At 39.6% G+C, this 12652-nt stretch overlaps 1 protein-coding gene across 1 annotated transcript in view; it reads left to right on the forward strand.

The window, feature by feature from the left end:
• Positions 1 to 486: 486 nt before the first annotated feature.
• Positions 487 to 12652, forward strand: part of LOC117456659 (membrane-associated phosphatidylinositol transfer protein 2-like) — a 72204-nt gene continuing 60038 nt past the window's right edge. Inside the window, exons 1-3 of the mRNA XM_034096597.1 lie at positions 487 to 732; positions 8285 to 8346; positions 8942 to 9071. The gene's annotated coding sequence lies outside the window, so the exon portion shown is untranslated. The remainder of the gene's footprint in view (positions 733 to 8284; positions 8347 to 8941; positions 9072 to 12652) is intronic.

The raw sequence follows: 12652 nt of genomic DNA on the forward strand, positions 1-12652 counted from the left end.
TGGTAAAGGTTGAGCTCATATTAACTTGTCATATCTACTGCTGGGTGGCAATCTTTGGTTTTCAATTAGCAATTTAAGGTTACTAATTTGATTAAATAAAGTGGAATATAACTATAAAGAAGCACAATATTGAGTTATTATAATACATCTCTAGGTGGTACGTATTGTACATCTTAATGCTCATATTACAGTCCATAATTTTACCTACGGCACATTTTGAATGTAGTAATTTTTATACTGTTGTATCGCTACTTTACTAAAATATCTGTTATTCCACCAGTAATTTAAGTATTTCCAGCCGTAATGTTCACATTACCCAGCCTGACTCCTGCAGGCGGCAGTGCACCACGGGGGGGCGCCCCTCTTCTTCATGTTCTGCAGGAGGATGTGCTGTCTTCTTCTGATGTAACTGTTAACCTGATCTGTGCTCCGACACCGGCGACACACTGGAGCTCACACACACTGGAGCTCACACACACACACACACACACACACACACACACACACCGTGTTTAGTGATGGAGCTGCAGCGGGGAGGGTGGGACTGACAGGTCGACACATGAACGCTCCGAGCGGGGGACTACAGGACGAACAGCGGCCCCCCTCCAGCGCAGAAAATAAACACCATCACCGACGATATCCTCACCGGGCGTCTCGTGGGAAATACACCTTTCTCTGACAGCGATGTTGTATTATGTGGAGATCCAGGTGAATAACAGGGACTAGCTGCAGGTGAGTCTCTCCTGATGTTGTGTTGTTTATCTGATAACACGCTGTCAACACTGATTAACTCTCAGGCTTCACGTTAATTAGGAAGACTGACACGATGCAAATGTTAATTATCTCCTCCAGTATTTGTGGGAGTGTTTGCATTAGCTGCAGTGGTCAGGTGACATCCATCGTTGTAGCGTTCCTTGAACCAAAACAGCTGATCAATAGCATCTATATCTCATTGTGGTTGTTTGGTTATTATATTGTGTGTGTTTATGTGCTGTGCAGATATTCAGTCTCACACAGCACCCTCTGGCAGGGAGATGGCATGTTGCACAAACCTCCTATGTTGTACTTAAAAGAGAGAGGGATGTTCTTTCTCTGCATACGTAACCCACCCAATAAGCCGTATAATGTCATCGGCTTTAAATAAAGTATACTTCAATGTGCACAGATGGATTTTAGTAAATCCTCTTCACCCAACCCTCTGTATGCACCATCATTTCCCCACAGCAGACTATACACAGCCCCAGATTCACTCACCATCACAACTAGATTAGGACTCTGGGTTCATGTACAAGACAGGGTCACAACATGCAGGACTCAAAAAGGGTGGATATATGTTGCTTATTTGGTGCACATTTCTGAGAAATCAACCAACCAGAGTCTAACAGTATGGCTGCGTTAAGATACAGACTAATGTTAGCATTGATTTGGACACTATAGTCATGCCTTTCAATTGCAAGAAAAAAGCATTATCCGTTTAGACTGGAAGATGTTATGAGAAATACCATTCACCCCACAAGGAAGACTTTATACTGCTTGTTTTTGGCTAATCTACAGTACAAATATGTTACATATATGGTTCACAAAAGACAAAGAAAAGTAGCAAATATGAACATTCAGGAAGCTTAAAGAAAGAATAAACACATATTTGAGTTTTAGATGAATCAATACAAATGTAAGCATCCCCCTGCAGCAGGCCATCTGAGTTCATCACACATAATTAGGTATTTTTTATATTATATTTCTTGAAATTGTGACTTCCTCTTTCACATTTCCCCCCTCCTTTCCTACCCTCTTTCTGTAAAGCACAATATAAATAATTTAACTTGACTTTCTCTCATATTAACTGTCTGAAGTTTGACCTATCCTAGAAGTTGTCCTATACATCCTGCTCAATGCAGGCCTCCACTGGGCTGGAGCTATTCTCAGACTGAAGGTGAAAACATTAAAGAGCTGCTGTGGTGTGTGTGATTCACACCGAGCCTGAAACCTATATAGACGGATGATGCAGAGGGGCCAGAACTTTCTAGGAAGAAACACTTTACCTCTTGAAAAGTTTCGCAGTAGCCACAGAGCTCAAAATAATCAGTGTTAGCGCATTTTCAGTAATGCAAATATAACATGTATCTTACTCTAGATAACCACATTCATTTGATAATAATTCTAACTGTAGATACAGTTTAATTGAGTAAAACAAGCCTGAGTTCTTAGTCTTTGAGCAAAAAGATACCATCAGCTTGCTAACATGCTAACACATATAGTGCTAATAGGTTATTGTTATCTCATGTAATGTTTAGTTTGGTTAGCATGCTAATTAGCAGGAAACGCAACATACAAACGCCAATACAATAGGAGTTCATGAATCTTGTCATACACCAAAGTAAAGGAATGTAAATAACAATTTAAAATGTAAAAATTAACTGACAAAGGTTCACCAAAGTCAGTATGATTTCAAAATTATGAAAGTTTTAACAAAATGTAATCTAGTTGTTAATGGATTGACCTTTTCTTAAATATGAGGATTAGCTGCTTTTGCTTTATTTTGATCAGTAAAATAGAAATATTTGAAATTGTAAAAATATGTTAAATCATTAGAAAAACATCACCTTGGGTTTTGGGATAAACATTCTCATCAGCAGCAATTCATCTAGCAGTTCTTGAGATATTGATACCAAACTCAACATTTCCGCCTTGTTGTGGCACTAAAGGGAACATCAGGGGATCATGAAAGTTATAAGGGTGCATCCTTAGGGTACCGTGAATGCCTGCACCACATTCCACCTCAATCCATCCGATAGTTGTTGTAATTTCAGTCTGAACCTGAGTGGCACACCATCCACAAACCGACCTTTCCTCGGAGCCGCGCTGCTATCATGGCTAAAAATTGTGAGTGTTATCCGAAGATTTGACTTGCTAATTGAAGTAGTATCATATCATCTCCACTATCACCACAACCATCAGATCCACTGCATGAGGTTCTGTTTCCTCCCATTTCAGGATCAGTGTGCATGATTTGAATGTGTGTGGTGGGGGACTGAAAAAGATGGAGCCTCGCAGGATCTGATTATCGGGCCAAAATGATTAGGTTTGCTTTAATGAATGCTGTTAGGAAGTGGCCACCGCAGAAAGAATGAGTCATGGTATTGATTGCCGCCCCCTCCTTCACTTGCTCCTTCTCCCTCCTCCCTACCCTCCCCCGTCTACCAATCCATCCTTACTTCTATATCTCACTCCTTTTTAAATCAATCTTCTCGCTTCTCGTGGAACATGCCAGGTTTTTTCCTCCAAAGCTACGTCAGACAGGTTTTTTGAGGAGGGTTGGCATGCAGCCGGGCCGAGCGTTGCATACTAATAACGGCATGACTCGCTCAGCGCTACAGTCTGGATGAGAGAGGAGGGGGAGGTAGGGAGGAAGGGGAGGGGGTCTTGTCACGAGGTGCCACGTCATCACAGTGTGTGGAATCTATTTTTAGCAGGGTAAACAGAGGGATTCCAGCCCACTGATCATGGCTTCACAGTGCGTGGAGGCAGACTGTAGTGTTGCACTTGGATGTGAATGGAAAACATTTCTTTTTAGTCCTGACGGTTTACCGACAGCGTCACTCCCTCTCCTCCCACCGCCTCGGCCTGTCAGGGAGAAACACTGCGCCACAAATAGACGGAAGATCTGCCCATCTTTCGCTTTCTGCTCCTTATTGTGCCTCACATGCATGGACATATGCACAAGCCTCACATAGGAATTAATCTAGCATGCAGAAGGGAAAGTAACCAACATTAAGAGCTTTAGTTGTGAGGATATCAGAGGCTGTTATGCAGTCATACAGTACAAAGTAAAACCAGATATATGACATCAAATAATAGATAACATATAATATACACTACAACATGAAGTGTAGGTGTCTAACTTGACGCCATACATTAATGAGAAGCTCCTAATCGTTACATTATTATTACCATTAATCATTGCGCCATTCTAAAAATGTTGCACCATTGTTTAACGCACTCGACAGCTCTTTTTATTTTCATACATAATATTTGAAATATTGTTTTGGTCTAAATGTACAATTCAGTGCACAAAATATGCGTTTCATGTTAATGTCCTTAACCCAAAAGCCCTTAACCCAAAGGTCCTTAACCCAAAGGTCCTTTGGGTCTGTATTGCAAATAATCTGGTTTTATTCTGAAATCTATATATTTTCAGAATTATAGTCCAACGATCTGCTTTATTGTTGCTTCTTTTAAGCTCCAGAAGTTTATTTACAGAACTACATGTAATCAATGATGGATGCATTTATTTTATTTTCAAAAAGTTGTTTTTCTGTGATTTAATACAGCAGACACTGAGAAAGACTGAATTACATATATACAGCAATTATAATACATTTAAACACGCATTTTCCACATCCAGAGAACAGTATAGTTTGCTAATAATGCAGTACGTTTACTTGTATTTTTATATTATGCTATTCCCTTTGTCACTTAAGTACAAGGCTTTGTATCTCAGCCCCGGTGCTCCCAGAAGGAGCTGCATATAGACTCACATTAACAGGGTTTCCAGTGGGCAGTCAGAGGGTGCCCTTCTATGTAAGCTAAAAATAGATCCATACCTTCATGACGTCCCCAGTTGCTCCGGTGGGGGGGGGGGGGGGGGAGACATGTGAGACCGAGGATGGGGGAGTGGTATTGTTCTGAGAATCCAAAGCTAGAGCTGTCATGTTTGGCCACGTTGGCAGTGCTCATGCGGTTTGTTTGAGCACTTCCTCTAATTAACAATCGCCAGGCTTTGTTCAGGTCCAGCGAGGCGTTGTGTCCTCATCAAATATTCAGACGCACCATGTTCAGTAGTATGGATGAGGGAGAGCAACCTGCTTACCTGATACTTTGAGCGTCGCTCTGTTAGTTAAAGTCATCTCTTTGCTTCCCTCGGACTCGCTGACGTGCTCTGCAAGTGGAGCTTTGAGATAAATACTGGTAATAGTTTTAAAGGGGCCCTAATATGCTTTCCCTTTCCTTTAGTCTGTTCAAAAAGTGTTTGTGTATGTAAATGATCCTCCCTTGGACTCCTTTGTTTACTTCCGTAACATAGTGACATCACTAAGTAACATGCGCTTCTATTGGCTAGCGCTCCAACACATTGTACGTGATAGGCTAAGGGGCGGGACATCTCTAAGTGGTTGACTAATCACAACAGAGCCGGCCAGCAAACCAATCAGAGCAGACTGGGTTCTGGTTTCAGACAGAGGGTGAAAGGCAGAAAAAGGCAGAATGAGAAAAATAAAGCACTTTTTGAACATTAAAGCATCTAAACATGTAACGTAGAGAAACACAAAAATATTCTTTCTTTTAGACATTGCTAATGGCTGATTGGATTCAGATCACAGCTCCTCCCTTTTTATGATGGCTTCTTATTGTAACTAAGCATTTGCCTTTTGAACGTCTGGAACCCAGCAGGAGCTATTTGCTATTTGCATTGTCCAGCTATTCATCACTTTTCAAAGCTCCTGTCAAATGAAATAGATGGCAAGTGTTTTTCTGTAAATTTACCAAAATGCATGACAATCCATATAATCATTGTTGAGATATACAAACGGACAAAAAGGATGTCATCCACCAAGGATATTCCAATTCATCCTGAGGAGAATGTGAATGTGTTCCAAATGTCATGACAATTCAAACATAGTTGAGATGTATCCAAAGACTCAATACACGATGTGGATTTAGACACAATATTGTGACGAATAGTTTTTAGGTTTACAATTTGAAACTTCATAGATGGTGTTTTTGCTGTTACTATCCTGTGTTTCTGCTACCACAACTGGCAGGACAATACAACGCAACACCCAAACATGACATTTGAAGCGGGGACTGTAATGTTACAAATAACTCTTTAGCGTTAATGTCTAAGACTAAAATGTACAAAACCCATACTGGACAACACCATGTTAGTGACCTGTCAATCACAAGGTAGCCCTGCCCTAAAGCATACCCTTCTTTATTGTTTATTTTACTCTAAATGGGACCATCACTTATGAATTGACATTATGCTGTATCAAAGAAGACTTGAAATTACCAATGGAGAATTAACTCATGTATAAATTACTTTACGAGGGAATTAATCAATTGAGAAATAGGAGTAGATAAAGATTTTAGAACAATATTAAAGGGAACGCAGGGTTTTTTGACCTGGGTATCATGAACGCATGTATCACATTTGATGGTAATCCATTCAATAGTTGCTGAGATATTTCAGTCTGGACTAAAGCGATGGACCGGGTTTGTAATGATTTTGTGAGTGAGTGATACATCTTCTCACAGACCTTATAAATGTGAGCAATCAAGAGATGAATCTGTAGTCTTAATAGATGCTTAATCCTGGTGACAGGACCGGGTGTCCCTGCAGAGCGTCCCCCCTGTCTCCCCCACCACCCCGGCTGTATATTAGCCAGCCTCGGAGGCCTGGAGCCGGGCCAAACAGTAATGGTATTGGCCCCGGACAGTGGAGCTTCCCCTCCTTATATCTCCTTCTAAATCTCCTCGGCTAAATGACCTGTATTCCTCTTCTGTCCTGATGTTTCCTTGTCTACTGTATACTAACATCAACCTGCCTCTGTGCTGTCCACCTCCACCTGCAGATCCTCTTATCGTGTGTGTGTGTGTGTGTGTGTGTGTGTGTGTGTGTGTGTGTGTGTGTGTGTGTGTGTGTGTGTGTGTGTGTGTGTGTGTGTGTGTGTGTGTGTGTGTGTGTGTGTGTGTGTGTGTGTGTGTGTGTGGTGTGTGTGTGTGTGTGTGTGTGTGTGTGTGTGTGTGTGTGTGTGTGTGTGTGTGTGTGTGTGTGTGTGTGTGTGTGTGTGTGTGGTGTGTGTGTGTGTGTGTGTGTGTGTGTGTGTGTGTGTGTGTGTGTGTGTGTGTGTGTGTGTGTGTGTGTGTGTGTGTGTGTGTGTGTGTGTGTGCTCAGATGAGACTGTAAATGACCATGTGTTGATAGAGTTAATTGTGAGTTGTTGAAAGAGGCTTCTCTGATCTCAACCGCCTGCTGCTTCCCTCTGTTGGAGTTTCTCATGGATGTTGAAGGAATGCTTTGCTGCTCAGCTCTGTACTCACTGACCTTGATTTCTATCTTATAGCCTTCATCACTTGACTTTTATCCGACACACATACATCTGTGATGTGCAGCTAGTATGTGTATCTTTTATCTTGCAGTATTTCTTCACTTTGTGCCATTTATTATTGTGCTTCTTTGACTTGTCGAAGATGCAGATGCAGTTTATCCTAAAGCTATGTGGCAGTGCATCAAATGGTGACATTTATGTGTACCGTTTTGTCTTGACTTTCAATTATTCAATTTTATGATTTATGATGTATTGTACATTGATCATTTTGCATCATAATTGCCATTTTTGTTAAATGCAAAGATATTGATAAAATGAGTATGAACTGTTCATCGCTGTATTTCTTCCTCAACTCAACGAGGCCTAACTGAATAAAGGTGATGATAAAAGAGAGATTATACTGTATAATGTTGCAGCTTGTTTTGCTGCTTTCCTTTCGTTATTTTAAAAGCTGCTCCTGCTGGTGACCTTAAATCTAAACTTAAAGAGAACAGTAATGTGGTTTTTTTCATCAAGGGCAGCCAGCGAAAATACATCTGTGACTTTCTGTTTCCTCATTCATAAAATGTTTATTTTTAAATGAGCGAACACCATTATAGACTGAAGCCCCAGATGAACAGTGTGCGGGGTGATTAGCCCCCCTCCCCCCCCCCCCTCCCACAGACAGTGATGCATCGCCGCCATTTACCCGAACGCAGGAAAGCAGAGCAATTTGAGAAGCATCACAACTAACCCCTGCCTGCAGCCCCACCACCATTACGCTGCTCTCTGCCCCCCCCTCCACCTCCACCGCCACCCTGAGCTAAAAATAGCTCGTCCTCTCTCATCACCCAGCCATCACGTCAGGCTCACTCGCATTTGCTGCCTACGCCTCTTTTCATGTTGTGATGTTTTCAGAGTGTCAGATGTTCACATGAGCTGTTGTTGTTTGGCATACGGACTTCCATCTGATCTTAAAGTCATGTCGTTTTTATAAATTATTATTTGATTCTGTTGCATTTCTTCTGTTCCTCAACCTTGATTGAGGAAGGAAGTTAGTTCGAAACATGACTTCTGGTATTTATGAAATATGAAGTGTGAGGTCTTTGAGGAAACACTCTTTTTTAGAGCTGTGTGTCAGATAGTAGAGCGTGCCTCGTTAAACTGACATTAGCATCTCTGCTGTTTCTCATTCACAGGAAGAAGGAGAGGAAACCATCGCTGGAGATGGACTGCAGGTCGGTGATAACATCTCATATCTGTGAGTTTGATGAAACAAACCTTCTCTGTCAGCTAAGCAGCAGTTGAGGAAGTATTCAGTTCCTTTTATCTAAATAAAAGCAACAATTCTACAATTTAAAAATACAGAATTGCCAGTAAAAGTCTGACTGAAGCATTATCAGCAAATATAGTTAAAGTATCAAAGTAAAAGTCTCTTACCATTTATCTTTTTCTAGAATATATCTAGTAAAATAGTAACTAGTGAATACAGCTATCAGGTATCAACATAGTGGAGTTTAACAAATGACTAAACTAATTTAACAATATTTGCATCTGGGACCATGACAACACAAATGTATTTAAAAAATGAATGGATTTTGGTCTGGAATAATAGTAATATAATAGTATGGTGGCAACATTTAGATCATAAATGATACGTAATTATTATTAATGACTGTTTTTTAACACTGTAATTGCCTACAAATTGAACAGTAGTTAAGTACACTACTTGAGTAAATATACTTCCCAACACTACAGCTGGGATTATTTTCCAGCCATTTAGCCTTGCAACTCGGTGACATTATGATATTAAAATTCTGAACGCTGATAAGTAAATAAATAAAGATGTCCATCAGGGATTGGAGCACATGCTGCAGCAGCCAGCGTGACGTCCTGATGAAATGCTGCCAGGGACAGCAGGAGCCGACGCACGGTAACATCCCAGGCCGGCGTTTGATTCGAGCCGATGAGTAACAGGAGTGTCTGGTGAGCAGAGATGTGTTTGACACGGTCACAAATTAACAGCCGTTATAGTAGCAGATGTTCACATTGTGCAGCGGGACTGTGTGGCATTGAGGGGTTGATTCTGTTAGCGTGTGTCCTGCTGATGCTCGGATAAAGTGTGTGTGTGTGTGTGTGTGTGTGTGTAGGGCGGAGTACCCATCAACAAGTCATTTTGTTCTGAGGATGTACATCCCTGCAGCTGGATGATAAAACCAGAGGCTGCTGCACAAAGCTCATTCTCATTCTCAGCCTCACTTCCTGTTCGTTGGTATGACAGTAAATGTAATCTCGCTGCAGGTTCACCTTTTGTGATCTGTTGTAGTACATTTCTTCAGATCCATCCTCAGGAGCTAAAAGGCCGCTCACACTCTCTTCTTCAGATGAGAATAAGAACTCATGTATGTATCCCTAGGGGGGAATTGGATTTGGGTTTAACTGTTTCTTCAGTATAAAATTAAACAAATAAATTCAATGCAATAGAAATAGAAAAAATATATATTATATATGAATTTTTTTTCATATATAATAAATTGTATTAAATCAATTATTCATATATCTAACTTGGAGAAACCAAGATATAACAAAAATAAAATTATGTTGAAGTATGAATTATACAATAAATACAGTAGTGTATTTATAGAAAATGACATTAGTGCTATTGCGTTACAGTCTATTGCACAATAATGCCATAGGCCTATGCCAGATTTTTTTAATGAGATGTGGAGCAGCATCAGCGACACAATCCCCTACAGAATCCGTCTGGCTGCAGGTTGGGATATTTTTATCCTGAAACCCACAGAGACACGTCGGCTGGATGTAATTAAAGAGACGTTTACAAAGCGTAGGCTTGTGAGTCACAGAGTGTATCGCACTCGCAGCACGTGTCATTTGAGGAAAGATCTCCAGTGTGTGCCTCTGATACATTAACATTACATTTAGACATTTAACCCACTGTAATACTGGGAATTGTCTTTTTTCACTTTCTATTTTTATACATGAAACATAAATGAGCTTTAGGGATGCTGGTTGTTCAGATGGAGCTATGCTAACTGTTTCCACTCTGTATGCTCAACCCAGTCTCACGGCATTTCGTGTTCACCAACACGATTTTTAATCTATTGATTCGTGTTCACCAACACGATTTGCCCCTTTTTTTCGTGTTGCACAGCACGATTTTAAAAGCAATGTATTTCTACTGGTAACGTGTTTCGTGCCTGCAGGCTGCAGCACGTCTTTTTCTCCGGTCGGGCCGTGGAAGACCGGAAGCAGTGTGGTTCATAAAAACATGTTCTTACTCAATATCAAGCCACAGTTATTGCTTTTATTTTAAATCGTATAATTTCGGACTTTTGTTGCCGTCTGTGAGGAAAATAAATGGGGCTCAGAGCCTCAGGATACTGAAATCTGTATTTTTTAAATCTTTTTTTCCTTCTAATTTATTATTCTTTTCAAAATAACACACTGTTATTTACTCACCAATAATACTCAATTATCCTTGCTTTTATTTATTGGTTTAATTCCATAATCTCGGGCTTTTTTGGCGTCCGTCAGGAACTGAATTTCAAAATAAATATACCCAAGATCCTCAGCTATGGTTTTAAGCTCGCTGATTGGATGTGTTAGCCGCAATGCATGCTGGGATTTGGTGTTTATATTATATGAAATCCGGAAAACATTTTAAAAGTATAAAATAATACTTAATTCCGAGTGCTCTTGGTTTTCTCTTTGAAATTCATCACATAACGGCATTGTAATACACGGTTCGGCTGCATTACATATTACAGATCTGCCGTAGTTCTTTATTTAGAGAGCCCTGATGAGAAGACCTTTGGAAAAACTGGAAGAAATGGCGCCGAAACTGAATACTTGACGTGGATCATAAATATATCAACAATTAAACAACATCTTCAATTTCTCTTCACACAATACGTCTCCTTGCAGTATCAACACTAATTCGGCTGACTTTTACATTTGATCTAATTCATAGATAGGTTATATTTACACCATAACGGTGCACAGCTGAGAGAAAAGGACTGTAGTTTTCAAAGATATTACTGATTTTCTTTGAATGTAAGAATGTAAATACTGAGTCTGAAATAGTATAGCAATATGCTGTAAAATGATGTGAAAGCATGCATAAAACTATACATCTTCAGATGTTGTACATACACACTAATAATACAAAGTTATTATGGCTGTGTGCACCTTGTGTACACCTCCTAGTGGTTAAAGCACGTTATTGAATTATTGTTTTTATGTGAATATTTGATTACAAAAATATTAAGAGTACTACTTTCATAGGGGGAAAGTATAAATATAGAAATATAGAATATAAAAAATCAAGAAGATACTATAAGTGATCTCTACAATAAAACAGTTTAGTGCAGGATGTACACAGATATTAATAGGAGGAGGTGCAAAACAGAAAAACCTTTATTTAAACATTAAATATTAAGCCTGACAAAGTAATTAACGTCTAATATATTTCTTTCCTGCAATGTTAACTATGTTGAAGCACTTATTTTAACTGATATTATACACATGAATTATACTCTTATGTATGTAGATAGAATAAGAAATGTGCAGAATATGACAGTTTAATGGTGGAGGTACACACATATTGATAGATGTCTTGTAATGCACTGTTGAGGAACCTGTGACCCAAGTTTTTCATTCATTGCATAACTACACCGTAGTTGTCAATAAACCTTTGAAAATCTTGAAAGGTATGTGCAAAATAGCCATAATATACAGTCTTTAATTAACTATTAGTAGAGAATAACGAGTAATGAATATACTTTATTACTTGTTTCCATTCATGTCAATTGCAGATACATGTTTAGTCTTCTCAAGCACCAACTATCAAATATCTCTCCTGATTGTTGGCACTTGACAATCACCTTCCCTGAATTTTACTCAGGTGTAACTAAAGTCTGATTTAAGGGTTGTTTATATTTCACATCATTAATCAGAATCTGCAAAGTAACTCAAATAAATGCAGTGGAGTAAAAATACCAGGTTAACCTCTGAATTGTAGTGGAGTAGAATTACAAAGTAGCAATGAGCTGTCATGTGGGTATACGGCATAAATATAATGCTGCGCATTATGGACACAAGTGATTTTCACCCATTTATTAATTATATGTTTTACATTTGATAACACCAATGTGTTTAATAATGGCAACTTCTAATTGTGGGAAAAACGAAAACGTTCAGTAGAGACGTCCCATAAAACATTTTGCGAAACACAATAGCCAGCATGTGTAGTTCTGGAGGGGTGTTCGATTCCAGTTTTGGATAGTCTGGCGTGGTTTCGTTCCATTTCACACAGCTGTTTGACGCTCTGCGTAACCTTACGGGACTGTAGTCCTAAACGATAGCTGGGGATTATGGGTAGTGTAGTGTCTTCGGCCATCCTAAACTCAGAAATGTTGACAATCGCAATGATGCTCGAAATGTCCCTTATAGGCCTACGTCTGTTTCCGGTTATTTTTATTTTGAAATTCAGTTCCTGACGGACACCAAAAAAAGCCCGAGATTATGGAATTAAACCAATAAATAAA

This window comes from Pseudochaenichthys georgianus, chromosome 12 (genome assembly GCF_902827115.2).
Source record: "Pseudochaenichthys georgianus chromosome 12, fPseGeo1.2, whole genome shotgun sequence".
In the NCBI taxonomy this organism is placed as follows: Eukaryota; Metazoa; Chordata; class Actinopteri; order Perciformes; family Channichthyidae; genus Pseudochaenichthys; species Pseudochaenichthys georgianus.